Below are 14,810 nucleotides of genomic sequence, written 5' to 3' on the forward strand. Positions count from 1 at the left end.
TCACTGTCCGATGCTCCGTAGTGTGTAACGCGTAAGTGCGCCTGCTTTGGGAGGATCTGAGCGTGCTGCGACAAAATTAGAAGCTATAACTAAATCAGAAGATATAATAAACAAAATTTACTGAAGGAGAAAAGTGGTGGTTTGCAGAAAGGACAGATTGTCGGAGAGAATTTTTTTTTTTTTTTGCGGAGACACTGCTGTTCGTTCTCGCGTACCCTCGCCCACCCTACCTATGATCACCCGCCGCAAGAGCATGGCTCTGTTGATCCCTTTTGATCCTTACGACCGTGAAGTTATCATTGGGGTCGGTAAAAACACTGGGATTTAAGATTTCATGATTTCATTAGACAATAAGGTTTAATATAAATGTACTGATTAAGGAAAACACTACGTGTGAATTTATTGGCCTTGAGATAGATAGGGAAAAAAATATATGTATACCATCTAAATAATAATTATAAAACTAGTTAGTCAAATTAGAAATTAATATGTTTAATTGTGGAGGTTTACTTTAGTTTGCTTTAACCTTTTACCGCTTTTTAAATTTAATTTATTCTTGCTTGGTTCTGTTCTTTGACTTCATGTCGTTCTAATTCATAAATTCCGATAAATTAAGTTTTATTTTGGGCAGCGATAATTCATTAATTTAATTTCTTGCTATATTTAATTCGTTTGTTTATTCCAAATACAAACAAAAAAAGATGGTTTATTATCAACACACACATTATGTCCGTTGGCGAAAGATCGAACTCCCTCGAAGGTGGCTGAAAATTGAGTGCAGTTCTTGGGCTAAACAAAAGCGATAAAGATTCATTTTCTTTTACCCTACTCTTCACATTGAGCAAGAAAAACTTTAAAATTACTTAAATAGTTAGAAAGTATAATTAGGATTTCCAAGACAGCCGTGTAGGTTAATGCCGTTCACTCTTGGATATTGGCCGACACCAGACGGTCACCTTGCTACCTTTGTTGATAATTGTTTCCCTGACCGGGGCAACAAAAGGGTTACGCACTGGCTAAACCTTTTCCGAACACCACTTCGTAACTCGTCTGCGTGGACTTAGCACATTTTTTTTAAATTCGACCGCATGAAGCAACTGATATTCTTTTGCACTCCAACAGATCTCGATCAGAAAAGAAATTTAGTACCGAAACGGATAGAGCGACTTAGATTCAATCTCAGCAGCAGCAGAAAATTTCCTAATTAGAACACGAGTTTTTCCTGATCTTTCCTGGCGCCGCTATGAGCTAAATATTTGCCATAAATTCTATTCTGGCAAAAAATTTGATTAAAAAAATGCAGCTCACGAATTTTTTGCACATGCATTAAAAGCTCGTGCAAGTCCTCCCGCGATAAGTGTGAGGTTTGGTTATATTATTTATATGTTTAATTGCAATGTTATGGTACTCGTCCTGCATTTACGGATTCGTCGCTTCAATAAATCTAAATTAAAAAAAAAAAAATTAAAAGCTCGGCTTAAAATGTTGCTGCTTGATCCGTAGCATGCTTCTTGGCCAAGCATCGATTTTGCTGTAATGTTATGCGAAAGCACTTTTGGGAATACTTGGTTGTATGCTCATATATGGGTTGGGTCTAAAATAATTTTGGCTGTTAGGCATCTGCAGTGTATAGGTGGGTCTAAAAGGTTGTATGTATTGATTAAAATTAGGTTGGAAGGGTTGAGGATATTGTGGATAACTTGGTGGATATTGAGTTTGGGTATTTGTATTGAATTTTTGTGGTTTTAGATTCAGATGAGAACTTGAGTTTTTATTACGGATTTCCGAAATTTTATTCAATTTAAAATGAATATGCTCTTCAGGTGTAATTTCGAAATCAAGATTTGACGTCGTCTTTCCGCCTCTTCACAGAATGCCCTCATATTTAATGCCCTATCTCCCTGAAGTTCTCCAGTAGCTTGTAGTTCTGTGTTTGGGGTTTGAATTCTGCTATTAGTCTCGCTTTGAAGGTAGGCCAATCTTCGACGCTCGGAAGTCCCAAAAATCGTGTTACGTGTCCATCCAAGTTTCTTTCGATGGCTCCAAGTACAATACTCTGTTCTCGCATTTTGTTAGTTTGGTTAGTCAAATCACGTAGTAGACCCTGCATATAAAGGTGTAGAGGGTTTCTGGACTACCCTTAAACGGCATTATGTTTTTTATCTGCAGACGGGCTTTGGCAAGGATGTTATCGTTCACCGCCACGATTTGGGGGGTGGTCTTTTTTTTTTCTGTATAGGATTGGGGTATTCCAAAAAGTGCTGAAAAGCAATGTACGCCATTTCGATCTTCCCATCACTCACAATCTGTCCCTCTCTAACGCATTGATAAAAAAAGAGCTGAAAAGCAATGGCGTAGAGATCCCTGGTCTTTACGCCATTACGAACTTCCCAGCACTCACAATCTGCCCCTTTCTTACGCATTCATAACAAAACACACACACACATGCATACAGAAAACCTGCAATGGCGCAGTGTGCATACTGGGGCGGCCATCTCTTTTATTGTGTGATGCAATATTGCCATCTCGTTTGTTGACATTACTGACAGATTACTTTTGACCACCTTTTTTTTTTTAAAAAACACACACACTAAACCAAAATTAAACCGAATCAAATCATAACAAGAGCTTCGCTAATTTGAAGCTTAAATAATTAATTAAATATTTATTAAAAGTAAAGCTTCAAAAATATGATCCTTCCTAATTCATGCTTATATCGACCCAACCAAAAAAAATGATTCTTTCTAGCATGTGTTTATGCCTGGGTGCTCAACCACTACCAACCATACATAGCCATTTTTCCAGATTGATTCGCTGTACACAGATTTTGCTCTAGGATTGTCATCTCGCTTTGTAGGCCCAACATTCTACGTTTGGCATACACCCCACCCTTTTTAAATTGGATTACATCATATAAGTTAGCACGACCCGGTTGGTCACGCCTTAGTCGATCCATTTGCCTCGACACTTTACCTAGTCGCAAATTGCATGATGATTTGATATTCCGTTTTCAAGTAAATCGAACTATCCGTTCTGTTGGTTAGTTCTATTTAATGTAATATTAAGATTCTTAATTTGAGAGTGTAGAATGTTTCTTGATGAACAAGGCTCCCGTTCCAGACTAGACTCTTGGCACTCTGCGTCCAGCGACGCCCGTGGAAAATGCTGCATCAGCAATGGCCAGTGGCCCGATACCACTTTAAATAGACGGGTTCGTCCGATTTTGTCGGAAATGTTAAACAAATTAGCTTTTATATGGTGGGTTATTATAATGCTACCGCCTACTAAGATTGCTTCGAATGGGTTTTCATTGGGTATTGGGGCTGAATATCATTACTCGTGGAGTAAAAGGGTATACTAGATTCGTTGAAAAGTATGTAACAGCAGAAGGAAGCGTTTCCGACCATATAAAGAATATATGTTCTTGATCAGGACCAATATCCGAGTCGATCTGGCCATGTCCGTCTGTCCGTCCGTATAAACGCTTAGATCTTAGGAACAAAAGCTAAAAAGTTGAGATTAAGCATACTGACTCCAGACGCAGCGCAAGTTTGTCGATTCATGTTGCCACGCCCACTCTAACGTCCACAAACCGCCAAAAACTGTCAGTGTTCAAGAGCCTCCTCTGCACTTTCACTAGCTGAGTAACGGGTATCAGATGGTCGGGGAACTCGACTATAGCGTTCTCTCTTGTTTTGTTCTCTTTTTTTTATTCAAGATTTTCAATATTTTGTTTTAAAAATGTTCTATAAATTTTTTTCTTAATGTTGTCTCACATTAAAATGTTGATCTGCATCTTTCCCGGTGGTCCAGACTTACTCCTTTTTACTCTTTGGCTACTTAGGATCCGGTAGCACACACTTCAGTTGGAGGACGAGCTGCGGTCGTACCTTACAACCCAGAGCAGGATCAACTCCGGGGTGGAAGTTTTAACTTTTTATGTTTCGCGTCGACCGGCAATTTTTTTGTGTAGCCGGGAGTCTGTCTCGATCGCGAAAGGTTTTCATTTAATTTTTTTTTTCTGTAACCGTAACTTAACACGAACTTAGTTGTACGCACTAGGCGGTCCCTGTTCGTGCGCCAATAAAAAAAAACGGCTTACTTCTTTCTAATTAACCAAATGTTTTCTTTATTTGATTATGAAAATTATTATACCCTAATCTGGCCCTAAGAATACAGAGTCGCTGGCGTCGGTCGCCGCAGTGGCTGCTGAAGAAGAGATTGCTGAAGAATCGTGGAAGTGTCGCGGACGCTAGGTCTGCAATTTGGGCAAGTGCATTATTATTATTTGTAGATCGGATGCTTGTGTAGTCATGGATCAGCGTTTTGGTCAAGTACATTGCACTTCACTTCATGTCAAGTAACTTGAATTCATGTTTATTAACTTGTATCCTGTTAGCTGGTGCCTGAAAATTTAGGTTGATTGGTGAGTGTTGGGTAAGTTTTTCTTTTTCTATGTGTAACACATAATTTGGTGTTTTATTGTCTCTAAGCGGGTTATTAGCTTTGTTGCCAGTGTTGGCGTCAGCCCAATTGAAAATTGGGGTTTAAATAATGGGTGTATGATGAATTACGGTCGTTGTTGTCTCTGCTATTGTTACTGTTATTGTTATTGTAATTGTACTTCGTCGTTAGGTGTTGTTTTATGTTCAAAGTATGGGTTTCTGTTATGGTATCGAGCCCTTTCTATCTGACATAGCTCGTAGGCTGCTTCAATAGTCTTGGGTTTGGTCGGTTCCCCTAATAAGCATGATTATTTCCTCAACGCTAGTTATATACTTGTCGAGTTGGCTTGGAGTGTCATCGAATGCCGGAAGTTACAACACAAAAGATATTATACCCGTTACTCGTAGAGTAAAAGGGTATACTAGATTAGTTGAAAAGTATGTAACAGGCAGAAGGAAGAGTTCCCGACCATATAAAGTATATATTCTTGATCAGAATCAATGGCCGAGTCGATATGGCCATGTCCGTCTTTCCGTATAAAAGTTGAGATCTCAGGAACCACAAAAGCTAGAAAGTTGAGATAAAGCATACTGACTCCAGACGCAGCGCAAGTTTGTTGACTCATGTTGCCACGCCCACTTTAACGCCCACAAACCGCCCAAAACTGCCTCGCCCACATTTTTGGAAAATTTTTTGATATTTTTTCATTTTTGTATTAGTCTTGTAAATTTCTATCGATTTATCAAATAACAAAGACATTCGTACCGCAGTCAGAGACGATGTTTGTGTTTTCCAAATCCCAAATTATTTTCAGAATGTTGTAGGGTAAATATATATAATTTTTTACATACTAACTTGGGTATGGATTCTTAATTAGAAAATACAAAATGTCATTATATTGAAATGTTTTGGAAGAAGCTACATCAACAAAAGTTTTACGGCAAGGTTAAACTTCTGTAAGTGTGAGATAATCATTCTATTTTTTGCTGGAATTGTTTCATACAGGTGATTCGAGTCAATTTCATCTGTTTTGCTAATTGCGTTAACTATTTAAGTAAGTTCGTTGAGTCTTGTCTGAAATTTAGTATTTAATTCTATCGATTATTAATATTGCAAGACGGCGCGCATTTAGTGTTAAAAAGTTCTTGGAAGTATAAGTGCGTAAGTGAAAAATTGAAGAAGTGAAAATTGAAAGTCAAAATATGGAAACAGATTATGAGCTTACAACTGCATTAGAGGAAAACAGCATGTTGTGTGTGTTCGCTTTTTTGCAGGGTAAGTACAAATTTTTAAATAAAGTGACTATATATACATACATTTGCACATATGTATGCACACATAAATAAATCTATATATACATATATATTATATACATTTCATTAATATTATTTTATATTATATTATATACATTTCATTAATATTATTTTATATTATATTATATACATTTCATTAATATTATTTTATATACATTTCATTAATATTATTTTATATTATATTATATATATTATAACATATGTATTATAGTCCCTAATTCGTTGATAAACAGGGTTATTGAGGCTATGGAGGAGACAGAGCAAAAGATCCAGGTGTTGCCCGATGGCAGTCGGGATTGAAGGTGGTTGATGTTCTGCAGATTTTTAACGCTCATTCCGTGAACTGATGGCAGACTAAGGCGCTCTAGATGTCTCAGAACGTTTACTTGAGCCATGGCTGAAACTGCGGCTTTCTTCTTTGATGTTCCCATATTGTTGACGTAAAGGGTGCCGTTTATTTTAATTTTTTCGGTATATGAGGTAAGTTCCAGGTAAGTGTCTGATATATTTTTTTTTTTTAAATCTTCTTATTTATTGAATCTTCCCTTTTACTTAAGAGACCAACAAGAAGTTTTCAAATCTTATTCTAAGCTAGCTAATTATCATTTTATGAGATGATTTGTGCTATGTGGCCTAACAAATTTAACGCTGGGCTGGTTGATCGTTGCGGTGCAGTCGACTTTGGCTGCATACTCTCTGTTATTGTCTCAATGACAAGTTTTATTTCTAGGTCTTTGTTTATATTCTCGTTATGATTCACAGAATCCTAGACTGTGCTCGCTGTATGATGTCGATGTTGCTTCTCGATGCATTGCCCATAGCTCGGAGCCATAGGTCCATATGGGTTTAAGAACGGAGTTATACAAAAGGACTTTGTACTCCAGGCTTAGGGGAGACCGAACGTTTATAAGCCAGTGTACATCCAAAGACATTATTCTAATGTCTTTGGTACATCCTTGTAGATCTTGGCCTCTATGTGTTTCCGCCAGGTGAGCCGCTTGTCCAGATGAATACCTAAGTATGTTACGTCATCGGCTTGTGGGATGCGCGTGTGGTTCATAACCAAGGGTAAACGTAACTTGTTTGCATTTTTGTTCGTTTACTCGTATGCGCCAATTAGCAAGCCAATTCTCTAGTTGCATCGTAGCTTTTACTGGGCATCTGGATCGACTCAGTATTGCAGTGTCATCAGCGAATGTGGATATTGTTAACTGGTAGTCTGTTGGGGCACTCCAGCTTCTATAGTACAATCGCTTGAAGTGCTTGAACTACATCTAACCGCGAACACTCTTTTGTATAAGTATGACTTTAGAAGCTTATGTAAGTTTTGAGGCAGCAGTTTGGTTATTTTAAACATAAGTCCATCCAACCATACTCTATCGAATGCTTGTGCAACGTCTAAGAATAAAGCTGTACAATGTTCCCGATGCTCAAAAGCAGAGCGAATTTCCGTTGTGATGCGGTTAACCTGCTCAATAGTTCCATGTTTTGCCCGAAAACCAAATTGGTGCGATGGGAGTGTGTCGTGTGTTTTAAGGTGGGGACTGATTCGTAGCAGCAGTACTTTTTCAAATAACTTGGAGAGACAAGTAAGTAGGCTTATTGGCCTATATATTGTATGATGATGGCTGTGTTTTGGCTTTCCCAGGCTTAGGGATCATAACTATAACTGATTTCTTTCACTTTTGAGGAAAGTATCCAATTTTGGTAATAGCGTTGAAGAGTAGGCAGATTTGTAGAACTGCACACATTGGAAGCTCGATGATCATTTTCGGTGTTATTAAATCGAAGCCAGGCGATTTTCCAGTCTTCAGTTGCTCTCTAATGACTTTCGTTATTTCGCTTGGCCGGAATTCTATTAAGGGTGGGAGAGTAAATGAGTTAGTGGCTGGATTTGGTTGGAATACCTTTTTGAGATGATCAGCGAAGACTCTTGCTCTGTCTATGTCACTACGAGACCAGTTTCCGGTAGAGTTACGGAGGGGTACGAAAATTTCTGCTGGTGCCTGCAGATTCCTGTGGGCTTTCCACAATGAGTTTTTTGTGCTGGTGGGCGTGAGATTCTCGATGTAACGCAGTTGTGCGTCCGCTTCTTTTTTCTTAAGCGCTTTAGTAAGTCTGCGAGAGGCTGCTTTTAGTCTACTCTTTGCGCCAGGTGTGCTACTGCCACTCCCTTCGAAGTCGTCGTTTTTCAAGCACGAGAAGTTCGGTATCTCGACTTGTCATGTTGAACTTTTTACTGCATCCGTGGGTATCTTGTGGAGTTGACGCCACCAGCTGCAACAAACCGTTCACCGAGCAAGTCGAAGAGTGTTGTGAATTTGTCTCTGATATTGTGAAGCGGGGTGGGTAATAGACAGCAGCCAGAGTGAGAGCACCGTTATAGCATTGGAGGCTTATAGAGGTAGATTGTAGGCAGTCTTCTTGCCAATTACTAACAAAGTGGTGTTTGATACGCGATCGTATTAGTATGCCAGTGCCTCAATGGGCCTTGCCATCCGGGTAATTCGTAAAGTAAAATTTGTATCCTGGTATTTGAAAATTGTACTTTTCAGTTCTAGCTTGTGCCGCGAAACGCATAGTTGTTTGCATGAAGGCCATGAAGTCTTTCATGCTTTGCTGCATCGAAAGCATAATCGCTTCAACGCCAATTGGCTGCTGTTGCATGTTATCGTGAGTGTTTGTTTGATGAATGGGGGTGTCCGCTGCTGGTGTTTGAATACCTGATTTTAGTGCACTTGCAAAGGAAATATTTGGCGCTGTTCGGTAGCTGGTAGACAAAGGGATGTTAGTTGTACTCGGTTCCATTGCTGAACTGAAGTCACTCGTTTGTTTAGGCGTCCTTGTTCTTAGGACAGTTTGCGGTACTGTGAGCATCGCTGCAAACGACGCAGATAGATTTTAGGGTGCAGTACGCTTTGGTGTGGCCAGTTAGTGCACTGCACAGGCTGCATGCGCTTGTGTGGCCCTTCGACGGTTGTTCTCCGGTGCAGTAGAAACTGTAGTTTATAAATAGGATGTACTTCATTTTTGCTGATTTTTTGACTCGATGGCTCCACTTCGACTTTGAAGAGTGGCTGCGGCCTTTCTTCCTGTTAAGAATGTTGATCACCGTTTTTGCCTTAGAGTTTTTCTCCTTTAGTGCCTCGATAATTTCGGATGGGGTCACTGATGATTCAATTCCTTTAATGACAACCTGCAATCCTTTGGCACTTTTAAGCTGGTAGGTATAGTAACTCTTTCCAGCTTCATCCAGGTACTTGGTCACTGATCGATGCCGCTAGACTCATCCGGAGTCTGCACTTTCGTAAGAGGTATAACGTGGAACTTGTTTTCTCCGATGATCGTAGCTAGTTTGTTAACCAGTGCACTTGAGGTTTTCTCTCGTATAAATATTGGTGGCGGCTTAATCTTCTTCTGCTCCTGTTCTTTGATTGGATGCACTTCGCAGTCATCCAGTAGTGCAAACCTATTTGAAGTTGAGTTGTCAACGTTGGTGCGATTTATTTTCGGCTGATTGCCAGCCTGTTTGTGTTGTGGGCTTAGCTTTCGCTTTATTTGAATGTAGCGATCCAGCCCTGTTTGAAACAGTTTTGTGTTTTGTTTTGGTTCTTGTCCGCTTTTGTTTTCTAGAGTCGGAGAGAGTGCACTTGCTTTAGTTGTTGTTGATTCAGCAGAAATGTACACAGCTCTCGGTACTGAGCATAGTGTTGTTGTTGCAGTTGCAGTAGAAATCGAAGTTACTGTGCTGGTAGCTACAGAGCTTGACACCGTTTGCAATGAGGAGAGCGCGAGAGAGACGCTCTCAATGCGTTCGGGTTCACATCGTGCAGTCATAAGCATTGGTGAGTAAGACCGCGTTCTGTCTGATATTATCCGGCTTATTTCCTTTTCGTCGGTGATATTTATCGTTACATCATTGGTGATGAGCATTCCTTCGTCGATCATGGTGAGTGGGTCCACGTGTCCAGGCTGGGTGTTGCAATGGGCGACCAGAGATGAGTTGCTGGCGCAGGTTGGAGCTTTCGATCTCCTGCAGAAGGTGGTGCCCGCTGATACATTGCAGTCCTTGACGGCGAAGGTTTCCGTTCCGCAATCCGCGACCGTGCTACCGTCCTCGAAATCTAAGACTCTATTTTCATGCTGTACCGGGAATATTCTTATTTTTCTACAAGATAATAAAGGCTTCGGAAATTTTATAAAAGAGTATAATAGGTCTCGATTTTGAAAAGTTTTTATGCTAGCTACCTTCAATCTCTTTTACGTCAACGTCATTCAAGATTATTGAACTCTGTTTAATTTGAAAGGGTGATTGCTAGTATTAAATTTTCAAGTTCTTAAATTACATTTTTGCCAAAATCGTCTAAAGAGGACCTGTCAAAGGCGTTTGGTGGACCAGTTCCAAGTTGAGGCCAGCTCGATAAAGCTGAAAAGCCTCCGACCTTCCTTCAGGGACACCCAAACGACAGTAGTGGGCCTGCCGTGCAGCAAGGCACAAGCGGTCCTTGCCAAGGGAAAGCTGAAGGTGGGATGGACAGTCTGTAGAGTCAAGGAGAGCGACTCCAGACCCAGGTGCTTCAAGTGCCTTGAGCTCGGCCATATTGCAGCGCGTTGCAAGAGCCCTGCAAATCGCAGCGACTGCAGTCTCAAGTGCGGGCAAACCGGGCACAAGATCGGTAGCTGCACTCAAGAGGCCAAATGCTTCCTATGCACCAGTGCCAGGAGATATGCACTTCAACCAGCAGGAGATATCCTCAATCACTGCGAAGCGCGAAGTCCAAGCTGACGTAGCGCCAATAAGCGAGCCGTATAAAAAAACCCGCGGGGCAGACTTCATACTAGACGGTACAAGAAGCGTCGCGATCCTGAACAACGGGTCAAGCCGACCAAGAAACCTGCGCATTGGCTCATTCTTCGTAAGGGGGCTGGTTGGCAACCTGTACCTGCACAGCTGCTATCTACCACCACGCCTTTCCCTTCAGGAATTTTCGGCAGTTATAGACGAGCTGGCCAACGACGCAAGAGGCAGGCGGAACCTGGTGATCGCTGGGGACTTCAACGCCTGGGCAGAAAAGTGGGGCTCAGTCCACACGAATGAAATAGGGCGACCCTTCAGGAAGCCTTCGCGTCTATGGACGTAGCTCTCCTGAACACGGGGCACACCTTCAGTCGGTAGTAGAGCGCACCTTCTGCAGTGGCTCGCTTTTCCAGCGCGCACAATGGTCCGTCAGCGATGTATACACGGCAAGTGACCACAAGGCGATTATCTGCGACATCACAGAGGATCTTCCAGCGAAGAGGCACTTCAACCTAAGACGCTCCAGCGGGACGCGTTCCTAAGGGAATTTGGGAGCCCCGACATCGGTGAGAACGCAGCGGCAAGCGCAATCAGCCTGACTAGGCAGTCGAGAGGGCATGCATAGCAAGCATGAGGGTGTCCAGAAGTCGGACCAGACGGCGGCAGCAAAAGGAGCACGGCCACCCCAACAACGAGATTCTGAGGCAAGAATACGCTGACAATCGAAGGGCCTTAAAGATACTCATTAAGCAGTCGAAGAGGAGATGATTGCTGGAGCTATGCGATTCAGCCGAGCAGGACCCTTGGGGATCAGCTTATAAAATAGTGGTAAAAAACCACTGAAAACAGGCGACGCGGTCACGATGACAGCGATCGTGGAACATCTGTTTCCAATAGTGCCCTCGGATCCGTAACCTCCGCACGCGGCTCCAGAAGACTTGTCGCAGATAGCGTTCCGACCGGATGAAATCCGCAAGGACGCCAGGGCCGGACGGAATCCCAGACATCGTTGTCAAGCTTGAAATGAACGAGCACACGGAAGCATTCGCTGCCGTCTTCTTTCTAAAGCGCTGGAAGGGACAGAAGCTGGTACTGCTCCCCAAGCCTAACAAGCCTCCCGAGGACCCATCATCATACAGACCGATATGCCTGATCGACCACATGGGCAAGGGTTTCGAGCGCTGTATCAGCCTCAGACTGCACGAAGCAATTCGGCTTTAGGAAGGCGAGATCGACCGTGGATGCAATAGCAACTGTCAAGGAGATCGCCTCGAATGCACAAGATGGCACGGTAGTAACACTGGAGATTAGAAATGCGTTCAACTCAGCGAGATGGGGCGTCGCCATAAGAGCATTACAGCACCTAGGGGTACCGGACGCTCTGGTGAGCATAGTTAAGGCCTACTTCAGCGACTGTACGTGCTACTGTACGACACAGACAGAGGCACACTTGAGCACAGGGTGACCTGCGAGGTCCCCCAAGGCTCGGTACTCGGGCCGCTGCTGTGGAACGCAATGTACGATGGTGTTCTACGGCTGTCACTACCAGGGAGAACCAAGGTGATTGTCTTCGCTGACGATATAGCCGTGGTAATCGTAGCAAACCGTTAAAGAAGCCGAGTGCCTCGCGAATGCAGCAATCGGCATCATAGTGAAGTGGCTCTTAGCGGTCGGCCTGGACATTGCCGCAAGCAGGTATAGACATCCACCATCCGAGTCGGAGACACCACGGTCACGTCGGCGCGAGCGATTGGATACCTAGGGGTCTTGTTAGACACTAGGCTAACGTTCAAGGAGCATCTGGCGGAAGCGAACAGGAAGGCGTCGAGCGTCGTTAGGGCTCTAGCGTGAATAATGCTCAACAGGGGCCCAAGGCAGGGACGTAGACTACTCTTACAGTCCGTCTGCAGGGCAACAGCGCTGTACGCAGCCCCAATATGGGCGGAAGCTTCGGAAAAGAGGTCCTACATAAGGGGCCTGGAATCGACGCACAGGCTGTGTGCCTTAAGGGTGTGCTCCGGCTTTCGAACAATCTCCGACGACGCAGCCCAAGTCATAGCGGGAACTCTGCCTATAGACTTGCTGGCCTTGGAGGCGAATGAGATATACCACGAGGTGAAGAAGATTGTAGGACAGTGCAGCTCGGCCCAGAAGCGAGCCATAAAAGCCAACGCCAGAACCAAAGGCTTGGAAAGGTGGCAATGACGGTGGCAGCAGTCGACGAAGGAACGATGGACCTTTACGATCTTCCCGGATGTGATCACATGGACGCGAAAACGGCATAGCGAGGTAAATTTTTGGCTCACCCAAATGCTAGCGGGCATGGATGCTTTAGGAGCTATCTGGCTAGGTTTGGACGACGACAGCCACTGCCCAGAATGCGGCGTCGACGAGATGGCTGAGCACATAATTTTTAATTGCCAGCGATTTGACCGGTTATGTTTTGATGCACCGTACGATTTCCGCTAGGGTGCTATGAAATCTCTCAACTTGGCCATTAGATGTGCTGTGCAACAGGGGCGCATTTGAGACCTGTATACCATACCTATTTTCTAGAATGGTTCGTATGGTTTGTGAGTTGATAGACCTTTCATTGTCGCAGTAAACTGTTTTTATTTTGGGGAACAACAATCGGACATTGATACGTTTGTGATTTTTTATTTTATAATTTGTATGAGAAAGTATTACTTTTTAGGAAAGACTAAGTTTCCTTCTTCATTTTTTTATGTACAATATACTCCATTAAAATTCGTTTGGTGTATGAGATTTGAAGCAAAGCATAAGGATACCAAAATATATTTAACAATGTTAATTTGAGAAAAAATCCTTCACACAAACTAGAGGTAAAATTGGGATTAAAATTATCTAAATGTTTGATCACCAAATCTCAAACTTAAGTAATGTGCGAGTTAACTCCCACGTAGGTTGGAGTGTGGAGTGTTGAAGAAAAGGGCTGGTGGTGTTTCCCAAAACTAAAACGTCCGCTGAAGTTGAGGTTGAAAATCTGAATGAATCTCTATATTTCTTTTCTCATACTGTACAACTTGGTTTGATACATTGTACTTATTCTAATGTTCTGGGGGGCTCGATGTTTGTCGATACAAAGACTCAGCGTTTTAAGTGGTCGCTGAGGGGCCGATCGTGTGCGTCACCGTCTCATCACAGAGTAAGGAGGAAGACGGGGGTGAGACGGTCACGCCGGAGGTGTCCTCAAACGAGGAGGAGGAGGTCCGGGTGGCGGGGACCAGGATGGCCTACCGCAGTGGGCGGCGAGGGACACAGGGGCAGTGTCGGATCCGCCTGCACCTCCATTGAGCTGCAACATGAGAACCACGTGCGGAGAAAATCGGGATGGGGGCGCTACGATTACAGCGGTCGATCGATAGTAAGATCGATAGAAAACAAAAAATACTGGATATTCATTGATCTTCAACACGCAGTCACACTAGTCACAGGCAGCAATCGGCACGACATGGAATATTGATATGAACAGGAAGTGGCAACACCGGCCGCCAATATCGATAACTCCATCGTGGTGAGTATCGGTGGAGTTGCCAGAGATAAAAGGTGATAAGAAGGTGGGAAGTTCAAATACGGAGCTGGAGACGAGAAGCAGACGGCAACAGATGAAGGGAGCTGGAGAAGGGCGCAAGGATGTTCGAGATGACAAGTCAAAACGCTAAACGATGTGGCTTAATAGGTTGAGACTGCCAGGCTGAGAACGAAGGGCGCAGGTCGACGAGAGTAGTCAGGAGCGATGTATTTCGAGGATCAAGACGCCACGACGAGATATTAAGCGACAAAGATACCAAGGCTGCGATCAGAAAGGCGAAGGATAATGGAAGGAGGCTAGATAAGGGCGCAGGATGTTCGAGAAGCCAAGTCAAGACGCTAAACGACGGGGCACAGAGGTCGAACGGTAACGGTGTGGACGCACCGTAAACTACCCGAGCGAGCCGAGCGCAAAAAGGGAAATAGCGGGATTTTCACGGCCTATAAAAGGGTGGCGCAGGCGTAGCTCGGGACAGTCAGTCAGTAAAAGTACGCGGACATCCATACGGTCAGTCAGTGAAAGTACGCGGAGGTCGACAGCGAGATAGTGAATCTTTGTGAATCTGAATTTGGTCATTTTCCGCCTTTAACTTCGTTGAGACACGTTTACCTGCCTATGTGATGATGTCTAAATCCACATTTGATATGTTTAAGACACGTTTCCAGGGTTAGGTGACGTACTGGCTTTTCTTTGTCACTAC

Source organism: Drosophila yakuba, chromosome X, assembly GCF_016746365.2.
Source record: "Drosophila yakuba strain Tai18E2 chromosome X, Prin_Dyak_Tai18E2_2.1, whole genome shotgun sequence".
Classification (NCBI taxonomy): domain Eukaryota; kingdom Metazoa; phylum Arthropoda; class Insecta; order Diptera; family Drosophilidae; genus Drosophila; species Drosophila yakuba.